Source organism: Orcinus orca, chromosome 12 (genome assembly GCF_937001465.1).
Source record: "Orcinus orca chromosome 12, mOrcOrc1.1, whole genome shotgun sequence".
Classification (NCBI taxonomy): Eukaryota; Metazoa; Chordata; class Mammalia; order Artiodactyla; family Delphinidae; genus Orcinus; species Orcinus orca.
Genome location: NC_064570.1, coordinates 74774611 through 74788916, shown reverse-complemented (window position 1 = coordinate 74788916; position 14306 = coordinate 74774611). Strand labels below are relative to the sequence as shown.

Sequence of the window (14306 nt, the reverse complement as noted above, 5' to 3'; positions counted from 1 at the left end):
TCCACAGGGATAGATACCATAGCTGCTAGTTCCATCTCTGAATCCAATTTGGCACCCTACAGTATGGGTGCTCTCTTTGGGTGCCAGGGGGATTACAGGGCACATTCTCAAAGAGCCTTTACTTCTGCTTTTGATTCTAAAGAAAAAATCTGACTAATAGATTTTTAGGAGATCTTATTTCAAATTTTTAGGTCAGAATCAGGAGCTAGGTTAGACAGGGGGAATTTAAGGAGCCCTAACTGGAAATCAGCATCAAGACAGCTTTGCTGCTATTCCCAGTGATGTGGCTCATATATAAAACTTAAGTTTGTCACTGCCCGTGGGCCTGAAGCCCATGGTGAATAAAACGCCGGGTGCAGGGTGCTTGTTAGACAAGAGCCCTCTCTTACTTTGTAGGATGTTTCTTTCCCAGTCTGCGTTTCTCTTCCTAATGCCTTGGCAGTGCTGAAGCTCTGCTACCGGCCAGCAGACTTGCCTGGTGCTTTTTGCTCAAGTCACCTGTCCTGGATCATCTGTGATCAGGGTCTGCCTACCGATTAGGATCCCTGGTTATATGGTTCTGAATACTCTGCTTGGCCGATCTTTCACCTGAATGCTGCTCTGTCCATTGATAACCATGTTCATCCATTCAACAAATATTTATTGAGTGCCAGGCATTGTTCTAAGACCTGGAAATATAATAGTGAACAAAGTAGAAAACAAAACAAAACAACAAACCCTGTCTTCATGGAGTATTCTAATAGATATCAAAGCCTGCTCAACTGGGTTCCTGCCTCATCTGCCACAGCTGAATACTTTCCCTATACCTGAACATCCTTTTCCAGCCCCCAGTTCTCTACAGTCTGCTGTCCCACCGCAGTGAACCCTCCTCTTATAAGATAAAACAGTGTTATACGAAGAAAGGGCACCTGTCCACGAGCAAGTACATAGAAGCAGCATAAATCCGGAGGTCAAAAGGAGTTAGGTTGGCCAATACACAGGGGACAATAAACACAACTTCTAAACTGTGACTTAAAAAGAGGAACAAAGAAGCAGCAGGCCCATTGGGTAGAGTCGAGTTGGCTGTGATCTAGTTAGGAAAGAGGATGCGATTGAAGCTCAAGTTTACTACCGTCTTCTTCCGGAGGAGAGTAAGGAGGGGAGGCGAGGAGAGGCACGCCAGCAAGAGAAAGAGAAGCCCAAGGTGGGAGGACCCAGTTACTGTAAACAGTCTCCCAGTTCTAATAAATGGCATCCCAACGTGCTATGAAAAAGGTGCCACTCATATGGCGGATCCAGTTTATAAAGAAGTAGAATTATACAGAATGGTGGACGTGCCAGTTTGCCAGAGATGGGTAAGTACTGCCCCTAGTTTCACAAAGTGTAAGAAGGGAAATTTTACATAATAAAGACCAGTGGCTTGAGGTTAGATTCGTTTCAGGTGTATAAACTATTTAGATGTATAAACAGGCCTGTAGACCTGTTTCTTCTTGATCACACCCACGGTGTGGCCACTGCTCCAGTGATTTTGGGGTGCTGGCCTTGGAATAAAGGCACCAGAAGTAGCCCCTGAATCCTTCTTGGGTTCTCCTCCTTTTTATGGAGCTTGTCATCCAGATCACTGGCCAGAACCTGGATGTGATTCCCATCCTTCACGTCCTTCTGTCTGTTCCAGAACCAGTCTGTGATCTTGTGTTGGCTTGGATTTTGCGTGATGGTGATCACAAGTTCCACTTCATCCTCAGGGACCTCTCTTTGGGAGTCAATGTTTATTTTCCTCAGCACCAAGTGAGTATATTGTTGCCCCACCCCCTTCCTGGCAGTGATGGCAAAGGCTGTTTTCTGCAGCCTAAGAGTGTTGGTGTTGAGAACTCACAGAACGAGCTGGAACTTCTCAGGGATCACTAGAGATATGGTGGTGGTATGTAGGCCTCCTTTGGAAGACAGATGTTGTATTTTTAAAGAGTTCGTTTGGAAACTTCTAGGTCAGGAGCAGACAAGCTATGATCCATGGGTCAAATCTGGCCTGTTGCTTATTTTTGTAAATAAAGTTTTATTGCAATGAAGCCATGCCCATTTGTTTATGACTGCTTTTGTGATATGGCAGCATTTTGGAGAACTTGCAACAGAGACCATATGGCCTGCAAAAGCCTACTTTTACTAAGTGTAAAATTTACCGTATTTACTATGCTGACCCCTGTTCTAAGGAAGAAGCATTGGGAACTAGGACTTGAGTTTGCTAAGAACAGTTACGTCCAATGAAACAATGCACACACACACACACACACACACACACACACACACCTATGTATATAGATACATATATATATTATATAGATACATATATTTTATGTATGTATATGTCAGGTTTAATAGATACATAGGTCAGGGAAATGTTATTCACACTGAGCCCATGGTCTTCACTAAAAATTTGACCATTTCTAAAGTATTTACTATATGCCAACCAATCACTAGGAATGTGAAGATGAATAATTGTCTGGTAGAGGAGACACGTACAGAAAGGGACAATTTCAAATAGAGTAGTACCTGCTATGAGAGGAATATGTCCAGAATGGTAAGAGAGCTCTGAGGGGGAGTTTACCCACCTGAAGAAGATAAGGTGAAAGTTGAGTATGGAAGAATGAGCTGGAATTGGACCCTTGATGAAGCAGGGTATTCCAAACAGAGACATCTGCTTCAGCAGTTGTGCAGGGCATGGGGTAGCATGTTTAGTGGGAGAATAAAACTCGGTGTGATATTGTTAGAAAGTGCAAAGTGGCAAATGGCAGGAGATGCAGGATGAGGCCAGGTTCAGAGAAGAAATGTTTTGCCAAGTTGACGAACTTCAACTTTATTATAGCAGCAAACAAAACACGACTGAAGTGTTTTCATTGCTGGAGGAAAACTGTCGGATTTGCAAATTAGATGAGCCCCTTTGGCAATGATGTGAGTCAAAGCAGGAATCCCGGAGCCTGGCTTAGGTGTTATTGATAGAAACAAATCAAGAAGAGGTTAGTGACTGGACTAGGGTAGTGATGGTGTGGGTTGAAAGGAGGAACAGATTTGAGAAATATAGGATGTAAGACAGGCATAATGTAGTGGCATTTGATTTGGTAAAGGAAGAGTGTGATAAATCAGGACTAACGCATAGATTTCCAGCATGGTGCCTAGATAAATGATGCTAGCTGATATGGGAATTCAGATGGAGAATCAGGTCTGGGCATGTGAGAGATGATGAGTTTGGCTCTGACACATTGATATGATGAACTTGAAAGTTATCTATTTGGGGATTTGCAGCAAGCAGTTGTATATGTGATCCTAAAACTTAGAGGGAAGATGGGGCCAGCCAGCCATCAGTGTTCACGTAGTGGCTTAAAATACAGTAGAAGAGCAGGTAGATTAGAAAAGCATGGATCCAAGTGGAATCATCAAGAAATCTGTTTTTGAGTGACGAGCAGAGCAGGAGTAACCTATACAAGAGACCAAGAAGGAACTGTTGAAAGTCAGGAAGGGGGCTCATTTTCCATGAATAACTTACGAAAAATGGATAAATATGCTCTGTATAACAGTAAAATCAGGCAGATTGAAACTATGTCTCAATGCACTGATTCATGCCCAATGTCAGCCTAGATAGAGGACCCTAGTACAGAGAAGCGAGACTATTACAGTCAGCATTTCAATCAACGTCTTAGACAGAAGACACCTCCTTAAATGTCTAGACTATGGTAAGCCGAGAGGAATAAAAAATATATTCGATAAAAGAATTAGGATGTGAGAAAATCTTGACTGACTAGAGCCACAGGCCCCATCTAATAAAATAAAATTTAAGAAGGATTAAAGGTTCAGTAGCAAAGTACAGGATGGGAAAATGTGACTTAGCAATTGATTGTAGAAAGAAAAAACTTATAGGAACTAGTTGATAATTAACTCAGTATGAATCAAGAGCATGAAGTAACTGTCAAGAAGAGGTAAGATGAGTCCGACCAATGGAATTGGAGCATAGCGTCTAAAACAGTGGTTCTCAAACTTTAGTACCCATGAGAGTCAGCTGGGGAACCTTTACAACGCCTTGAGCTCAAGCTACACTACGTACCAATTAAATCAGAATCTCTGGGAGGGGGCGGGGTGTAGGCATCAGTATTTTTTTTTAAACTCCCCAGGGGATTCCAAAGGCAAGCCAAATTTGAGAACAAGTGGATAGACTTGAGAACAGAAAATAGAATAATGGTTTTTACCTGGGAGCAGGAGACATTAGAATCACCTGGGGGTGGTGTTTTTCAAAGTACATGTGACAGACCCTCTTGTTCCTAAGGTTCTGATAAGCCTTTGGGATTGGAGTTCTAATGTACCACCCAGCTCCACCTGGGTTGAGAACATGGGTCTAGACTAACTTTACTCTGTCCTGCTCAGACCACACCTAATGTCCTGAGTTTGTTCTGGCTGCCTCTCTTTAAAAACGGTATAGATTGGGCTTCCCTGGTGGCGCAGTGGTTGAGAGTCCACTTGCTGATACAGGGGACACGCGTTCGTGCCCCGATCCGGGAAGATCCCACATGCCGCGGAGCGGCTGGGCCCGTGAGCCACGGCCGCTGAGCCTGCGCGTCCGGAGCCTGTGCCCCGCAGCGGGAGAGGCCACAACAGTGAGAGGCCCGCGTACTGCAAAAAAAAAAACCAAAAAAAAAGAAAACAAAAACTTATGCAGGGAAATTTTTAGATCACTGCATCCAACAAAAGCAGAATATATATTGTTTTTAAGTTGCACACAGGACATTTACCATGGTAGACCATATTCTGGGTAATAAAAATGTCTCAAATTTTGAAGTATTCAGGTCACATAAAGCAGCAGGGACCGGTTTCATGGAGGACAGTTTTTCCATGGACTGGGGAGTGGGGGGAGGGCAGATGGCTCAGGCGGTGACGCGAGCGATGGGCAGCGGCAGGTGAAGCTTCACTTGCTCGCCCGCAGCTCACCTCCTGCTGTGCGGCCCGGTTCCTAACAGGCCGCGGTCCGGTACAGGCCGTTGGGGACCCCTGACATAAAGTATGCTGTCTGACCACAATGGAATTAAATTAGAAATCAACAGGAAGATGAGTGAAATATCTGTAGACATTTGCCTGACGTCAATCATCCATCGGTTGAAGAAATCAAAAGGGACAGGAGAAACTATTTTGAACTGATTGAAAATGAAAACACAACACGTCAAAATCTGTGGGATGCCTTTAAAGCAATATGTAAGGGGAAAATTTATAGAACTAAACATCTATGTTAAAAAGAAGAAAGGTCTCAAATCAATGTTAAGGATCTAGAATCGCCAAAACAGTGTTTTTTTTAAAAAAAGAACAAAGATGGAGGATTAATACTACCTGATTACAAGACACATTCTGAAGCTACATAATTAAAACTGTGATGGGACACCAAAATAATGATCCATTGAAATAAAAAATTGTTAAATTAGGCTTCATCAAAGTAAAAAACTCTTGCTCTTCAAAATACACCATGAAGAAAATGAGAAGATAATCCACAAGCTGGGAGAAAATCTTTGTAAATCATATTCCTGATAAAGGACTTGTGTCCAGATTATATATGTAGAACTCTCAAAACTCAATAATAAGAAAACAACAACGTAATAAAAAATGGGTGAAAGATTTGAATAGACATTCCATCGAAGAAGATAGGTGATGGCTACTAAGGGCTTGAAAAAATACTCAACATCATTAGTCATTAGGGAAATGCACATTAAAACCACAGTGAAATACCACTACACACCTATTAAGATGGCTAAACCTAAAAAGACTGATCATATCCAGTGTAGAGAAACTGGAACTCTCATAGACTACAGATGGGAATGCAAAACGTATAACCACTTCAGAAAACAGTTTGGCAGGTCCTTGAAAAGTTAAACTCATACCTCCCACTGATCTAGTCATTTTTCTCTTACTTATCCAAGATAAAAGAAAGCATATGTCCGTACAAAGATGTGTACATGAATGTTCATACTAGATTTATTTATAATATCCAAAGTATCCATCAGTAGATGAATGGATAAACAAATCATGGTCTATGTAGACAATGAACTACTATTCAGCAATAAAAAGGAACTACTGACCCACCCATCAAGGTTGGTAAATCTCAAAATAATTATGCTAATTGAAAAGCCCAGACAAAAAAGTGTATATACTGTATGATTCCATTTACATGAAATTCTAAAAAGTACAAACTAATCTATAGTGATAAAAAGCAGATAAGTGATTGTTTCAGAATGGAGAGGGGGAGGGGGAGGGATTACAAAGGCACAGGAAAAAATTGGGGGGGGATGATGGATATGTTCATTATCTTGAATGTGGTGATGGTTTCACAAGAGTATCAAACTTATCAAATTGTACACTTCAGATATGTGAGTCAACCAAATCACCCCTCAGTAAAATTGTTTTAAAAAAAGAACAAACTCATGTATGCCTCCTTTGATCTCCGCGCCCAGGTTTTATACACACATGCTTTGGGGGCTGCTGGGGTTCGTTCTCTGATCAGCATGTGGAAAACCATGATCAGTGAGCATCCCTCACGGAAACATCTTCAGGGGCTGAAGACAGCCTCCCCACCATGCTTGCTCTCTCACTCAGGAGCCAGTACAGCCAAGGCTGCTACATCCTTCCTCACGGCAATGTCAGAGAATAAATTCTGGGGCAGAAACCACCTGTCATTCAAGTTTGGCATCATCGAAGCATCTTACCCTGGGCCAGGTGTCAAGTATGTATTTGAAAACTGAAAGGAACTGTGTGGAATCATGGTGTTCTTAACTATGGTTATTGCATCTACTCCTAGGTGTACTTTGGCCCAGAATTTTATAAGAAGCTTGTTAACTCAGGTAACTTTTGCTTTTGGATCCGAGGTGCACAGTCCCATAGCAGATAAATTATCTACTCCAATTCCTGACTTTTTGCAAGTCCTTGACAATGATACTGGAGTATTTGGTAACTGAGCATGACAATCTAGAATCTTGGTCTACAGCCTGTCCCATCTTCCTATAACTGCAAACTCCTCACTCCCTAGGTTATGAACCTACAGTTAGGTTGCTTGTCTGGATCTTTCGCATCAATCTTTGTAACCCTGCCTCACGGCTCCCACAGGCCCAGCGTGATGGTTTTTGACTCTGTCCACCAGTAACTCCTACCAAAACAAACAAAGCACGACTAAAGGCAGAACAGACTAAAATTACCTTCTCAGTGGTTCTTAACTCTGGTTGCCCATCAGGATCATCTGAAGAGACTTTTTTAAGAGAGAGAGATACCTTAAATTGATGAAATTTTTTTAATGAGGCATGATCTTTGTATCACCTCTATTTTATTTTATTTCATTATTATTATTTTTGGACCATGCCATGCGGGCTTGTGGGATCTTAGTTTCCCAACAAGGGATCGAACCCAGGCCCCCCCAGCAGTGAAGGCGTGGAGGCCTAACCATTGGACCACCAGGGTATTCCCTTTAATTGACAAATTTGAAGATTCCTCCTACCCCACCCTCTCCTACTTTAAAAAAATTTTTTTTTTATTCAGGTATAATTGATGTACAATACTATATGTTTCAGGTGTACAACATAGTGATTCACAATTTTTAAAAATTATACTCCTTTTAGAGTGTGAGAGCACTTATATGTGGAACCTAAAAAATACAACAAACTAGTGACTATAACAAAAAAGAAACAGACTCACGGATATAGAGAGCAAACTAGTGTTTACCAGAAGGAAGAGGGAAGGGGGGAGGGGCAAGATAGAGGTAGAAGATGAAGAGGTACAGACTATTAGGTATAAAATAAATAAGTTACAAGGATATATTGTACAGCATAGGAAATACAGTCACCTGGAGAGATTGTAAAAGCATGATGGTTCCCACCTCAAACCAATTAAATCAGAATCCCTAGGGGGTGACCACTCCACATGAGGTTTTTCTTTTTTTGAGCTCCACAGGAATTCTAATATGCAGCTAGTTGAGAACCGCTGCTGTGTTGATGGCATCATCTTTTTGTATGGAAAATCAGCACTTAACATTTCTGAAAAAAACCTAACTGACTGCCTTTGTTCTAGCTTCTACATCTACATTTTCCTAAAAGGCCAAGTTCTCTCATTGGTTATGTACAGGTCACGGTAGTTGTGGGAAGAGTTATCCTGTAATTAGGAATAAAATGAAACTTAATTTCTGTAGAAAATTGTGTTGCACTGTATAGTAAATTACACTTTTCATGGGGAAATTATGGAAAAAGAATTTGGCATTGGCCAGAATAATGTAATGTTTAATGTTTTAATTACATAATTAAAAGATAATTAGCTAAATAGGTAATAATTTGGCTAATTGCAGTGATTAAATGATTGCTTCCATAATGTAAATTACTTTCCACCATAGTCAGTGATTTAAAATATTTTCTAAACATCTAGCGGTATTTTAAATGGCTTGTATTTGATTGATGGTCTCCCTGTGACCAATTCGTCAGCTGCACCAAAGGAAGCGATCAGAAGACCAGTCATCCAGGGCTGCAAGGGTCTGTCAGGATCTCTGGGTCCTAGCTAAGTATAACTCCATTGGAAGCCGGGAAAGGAGACTCTGCAGGTACTTGGGCTCATGGCTGGTGTGCCAGGTATCGTCTTTATGTCTTGAAAAACTCTGAGTCTCGGTTTCTTCCCCTGTGAGGACGGAATAGTAAAATCTGCCTTGCAGGATTGTTGCCTCTATATGCATAGTAATAGCTCTTAGCATAATACCTGGCGTATAGTTAATACAGAATGAGAGTAATTATAATTATTATTTTTTGGAGTCAGTTCATAATTTTTCTTTGATTGTTAATTTTTATTGGAGTGTGGCTGCTTTACAATGTTGTGTTAGCCTCCACTGCACAACGAGATGAATCAGCCATACACATACGGGTATCCCCTCCCTTTTGGAATTCCCTCCCATTTAGGTTACCACAGTGCGTTAGGTAGAGCTCCCTGTGAATTATTATTTTTTAAATTATATTCTTTGCACCAGATCTTTCTTATACTGCTCCTGGCCCTTTATTTGGCCATCAAGAGGACCTACGGAGATGTAGGGGTGCTGCAGAGTTGGCTGGGTCACTGGATTCTTGGGTGACAGTTCCTGGTGCTGCATGACGGAGTGGCAGGTCGGGGTGAGGCTATGTTTATGGGTCTGGGTGCCTCCTCCATTGAGGAGGGCTTGGGGATTGAGGTCATCCTTGTCATCAGCATTGAGGGAGATCCAACAGTCCATAAAGCTAGCCTCAGGAAGCCAGACCTGGAAAGTGAAACCAGCAGACGTCACAGTGGAAATGAAGGCTATTTAACAAAACTTCCTATGGAGATTTGAAGTCTATTTTCTGCTGTCTGTTAGGAAAAAAAGTCTTTCTTTTTTTGTATTTTGCAAGGTTTTCACTTCTTGACTTTCCCTTTCTCTGACATTCTACACACAAATTGAAATTCAGCCAACATCCTGCATCCGAGTGGAGAAGAATGAGGTAATTTATTAAATCATAGATTTACATCTGGAAAGGCTCATCTAGATTTGGGCTTTTTAAGATGACTTCTCAGTCTCCTGAGTGAAGTAACTCAGGTGAAATCAAATGGATGAGGCTCCACCTCCACCCGCTGTTTCCCCACTTCAAATTAAAGGATACCGCTTTTATCTGTTTTATATGTTGGGGTTTTTGAATAAAATTCTACTTGCAAATAAGGATTCTAGTACTAAAAAAGTGGAAAACCAGAGAATTAGTAACACTTCCATTTTATACATAGAATTTAGAGTGGTAAACTTGTTTGAAGTTACACATTTAAAAAAATAATAGAACTAGGACTAGTAATTAGTTCTGATTTTCAGTCCATGGACATGGTCCCCTATATTATGTTGCCCCATAAAAGGTAGGGAAAGGCAGGTGGGAAAACATAACACACTTTCCAGGACACGGCTGTGAACACATTGCAAGAGAAATCTTCCAGCAAAGTAAAGGGAAACATCTTAATAGTGGAGTCATCATCTTGAAGGAAAACCATATAAAAAAGGGACACAGAAGGGCATGTTTTAGCTTCATTTCTCTCTTCCATTGGAAGCTTTCTATTGTATTGCCAATTAAGTGACTTGACCTGGGAGAAGGCACGTTAGAAACCATACAAAGTATGTCATAACTAGAAATGGGGGAAGGACCCTATAAAACGTTAGTTTCATAACAGATCCTCTGGATTATGTTACAGAGAAACTAAGGTGGGTATATTTCTCACTATTGAGACTTAGGACTCATTTATTTATTTATTTATGAATATTTAAAAAAATTTTTATTGGAGTACACTTGATTTACAATGTTGTATTACTTTCTGCTGTACGGAAAAGTGAATCAGTTATACATATACATATATCCACTCTTTTTTAGATTCTTTCCCCATATAGGTCATTACAGAGTATTGAGTAGAGTTCCCTGTGCTCTACTGTAGGTCCTTATTAGTTATCTATTTTATATATAGTAGTGTGTACATGTCAATCCCAATCTCCCAATTTATCCCTCCCCACCCTTCCCCTCTGGTAACTGTAAGATTGTTTTCTACATCTGTAACTCTATTTCTGTTTTGTAAATAAGTTCATTTGTAACATTTTTTTAGATTCTATATGTAAGTGATGTCATACAATATTTGTCCTTCTCTGTCTGATTTACTTCACTCAGTATGACAATCTCTAGGCCCATCCATGTTGCTGCAAATGACATTATTTCATTTTTTTATGGCTGAGTAATAGTCCATTTTATATATATATAATATGTGTGTGTGTGTATATATGTATGGACATTTAGGTTGCTTCCATGTCTTGGCTATTGTAAACAGTGCTGCGATGAACACTGGGGTGCATGTATCCTTTTGGACCATGTTTTCCTCTGGATATATGCCCAGGAGTGGGATTGCAGAGTCATATGGTAGCTCTATTTTTAGTTTTTTAAGGAACCTCCATATTGTTCTCCATAGTGCCTGTACCAGTTTACATTCCCACCAACAGTGTAGGAAGGTTCCCTTTTCTCCACACCCTCTCTAGCATTTATTGTTTGTAGATTTTTTGATGATGGCCATTCTGACTGGTGTGAGGTGATAGCTCATTTTAGTTTTGATGTGCGTTTCTCTAATAATTAGTGATGTTGAGCATCTTTTCATGTGCCTCCTGGCCATCTGAATGTCTTCTTTGGAGAAATGTCTATTTAGATCTACCATCCATTTTTTCATTGGGTTGTTTGTTTTTTTGTTATTGAGCTGCACGAGCTGTTTGTATATTTTGGAGATTAATCCCTTGTCGGTCACATTGTTTGCAAATATTTTCTCCCATTCTGTGTGTTGTCTTTTCGTTTTGTTTATGGTTTCCTTTGCTGTGCAAAAGCTTTTGAATTTAATTAGGCCCCATTTGTTTATTTTTGTTTTTATTTTCATTGCTCTAGGTGGGTCAGAAAAGATCTTGCTGTGATTTATGTCATAGAGTGTTCTGCCTATGTTTTCCTCTAAGAGTTTTATAGTATCCGGCCTTACATTTAGGTTGTTAATCCACTTTGAGTTTATTTTTGTGTATGCTGTTAGGGAGTGTTCTAATTTCATTCTTTTACATGTATGTGGCTGTCCAGTTTTCCCAGCACCACTTATTGAACAGACTGTCTTTTCTCCACTGTATATCCCTGCCTTCTTTGTCATAGATTAGGTGACCGTAGGTGTGTGGGTAGGACTCCTTATTTATGACAGGGCCCCTGTGTGGTACTCAGCTGTAGCATTAGTGGCAATCAGTATCTGCCAAAGGGATGCACCTTTCTCAAAGGTATTTAATGGAAACCTGTGGTTCCCATCAACAACACTCCATGTGCTCCTTTTTCCTTTACTTGGTTATGACCCTGGACTTTAGTTCTATTCTACCCTGGTAGTCTCACTTCAAGGTGTGACATGATTCCTTTCTAAGAATCTTGACTTCTGGCTCATCTATTCGTCTGGGCAAGGCCTCTCTTATTTCAGCACCTCCGCTATAATCTCAAGCACTCCCACAAAACCACCCCCAGTTAACATACAACTAAGTCAAGCAGAGTGCTTGCCTTGCCCCACTCCCAGTTCCAAGCAGACTTCTGTAAATTCCTCCTATTTACAAATTCTAGTGCTGCCGAGGAGAAGAAATCCTCAACACTTACAGGGTAAGTGAAAGCAGTGTGTTCAATGAAAAGAGCAAAGGTGAAACATCTGCACAAGTGGAAAGAAAAGTAGTCAGTTGGGGCAAAGAAATAAAGCTCAACCAGTGGTGAGCTTGGAGTGACCAGGACTGGTGAAATGGTCCCAATCCCTGGTTCACTGTGGGTTTGCAGGTAGAGCCACAGAATCCCTTCCAGGGCAGGACTGCAGGTGAAGCCAGTACAGATACTAATGCTTCTCTTTAGTGCTAAATTGCATTTGAGAAGCTTGCAGATCCCTATTGCTAAACCTCCCTGTAGATCCTTCTCCCTTAATTCAGTGCCACTTAACATGATTCTAATTGTCAATGTGAGGCCTTTTTTTTAAAGGAATAAAGACAAAAGGCAGTCATGTTGCTAGCAAGAAGTACTAAATATAATGTACTTTGGGTTGTTTTAACATTACAACTTAACTAAATTGACCTTGGTTATTAGACCAGTTGAATAGAGATGTATTACTCTAATTTAACAAAGGAATGAAAGAATCATTAAAACATAAAATTTATGCACGCACTGGCTAACTACTTCTCTGTAGTTAAATGTAATTGCAGTTTTCCAGCAGAAGAATTTGTGGAGAATGAAAATAAGAAGAAATAAAGGCTTTGGAAAGTAGCACCAAATGGATAGAAAATGTGAAATTAATTATCTCAGTGCCAAAAAAATCTGTTTCTTATAAAGAACTGGAGATCTGTTGAACTTCAGAGTTATTTACTTTTTTTTTTCAGAAATATTCTCACTGTCAGTGGAAGAACAATGTAAAGAGGAATCTTGTCACATGAGCCTTGTAGTATAGAGCTGGGAAAGTGTCCAACGAGCTCATCCGGTCCAGTCCTCTGTGTCCAATCAGATGGCTACTCCAACTGCTTGAAATCAGTGGTTACCATCTACTTTTGCTAGGTCTTTCTTTTATGTAAAAGCAGACAACGAAACAAAAAAGGAAGATCTGTTTTTCATCTTGATTCTTAAAATTTCTTCGAAGAAAAGTTTATCCCAAATGTTACATATTTCAGACTCGGCTTTAAGTCTGTTTTTTTTTTTTTTTTTCTTATTTCATGTAATAACAATACTAAGAAAAGGATCGAGTAATCAGCAATGCACTAACATTTTCCCAACAGGTATTAATTTAGCTTTACATGTATGAAAAAAGAATGGCCGATTTAAAGGGGGATTAGTTAGAATTAAAAGCACTGAAAAAGGAAAATTGTGAAAGATAATCTTAGCGGTGCTCATTCAGCTACCATCCAGTGGAAAGGCAGCGTTAGTTCACCAGACCTAAAGTATTCAGATCGCATTGAGCATTGCGTATCTATTTTGAGATCAATGTATCAGGATGACTTAGCTTGCAGACACTGAACTTGAAGTTCAATTGGTTCCTGATTCAACACTTATCAGAAAACTTCTATTATCATTTGGATTTTCATGAAGCTCTACCTACAAAGAGAAAGTAACTTTGCCTTGGACAGACCATAAAACGCTTATAATCGGGGTCCTATCTAAAACCTTACTCTGGGAGAGAGCAGCCTCTAGAAATTCTTTCGGTGTGAGGTTGGCCGTGGCTTGTACGTAGGAAAAAAGGTGAAGTCAATTCCACTCTCTACCTGCAAGCGGTGGTCCTGAAGAGCCACACCTGGGCCAGGCATGCGCAAACAGCTTTCAGGAAGCCAGATACCGAGCTCGACACTGGCCGTTCAGTCTCTTTCGGAGGCCGTGCCTCTGAGATGCCCCTGGAGTGGGTGAGTCACCGGAGTTGTTGGTGAATCCTACGGATGAGGAGCCGTGTTTTCAGCAAGCTTGGAGGCTTTTCAGTCTTAGAAGCCCCCCTCCCAGTGACTGAGATTCTCCATCCCTGAAGCCACCAGATTGAATCTGCAAAGGTAAGGATCTCCATTAATTTCTGATGTGTGTTGTATATCTGCAAGAGACCTAGATTCTATGCATTTTTTTCAGATTTCAGATTTTACACTTTTGTGTCTTATTAATGGCAGGGGAGGGGATGTTCGCTGGAGGAATGTTTGCTGTTAATTAAGGTGGACTGGCTGGCAATTTCTAAACGGATCTGATTCAATTCCCTGACAAATAGGTGATGCTTTATCTCTACACCTATAGTTC

General features: G+C 40.5%; 1 pseudogene; it reads right to left on the bottom strand.

The window, feature by feature from the left end:
• Positions 1-1429: 1429 nt before the first annotated feature.
• LOC117201444 (40S ribosomal protein S18-like) lies at positions 1430-13837 on the bottom strand (annotated as a pseudogene).
• Between the last annotated feature and the right edge of the window lie 469 nt (positions 13838-14306).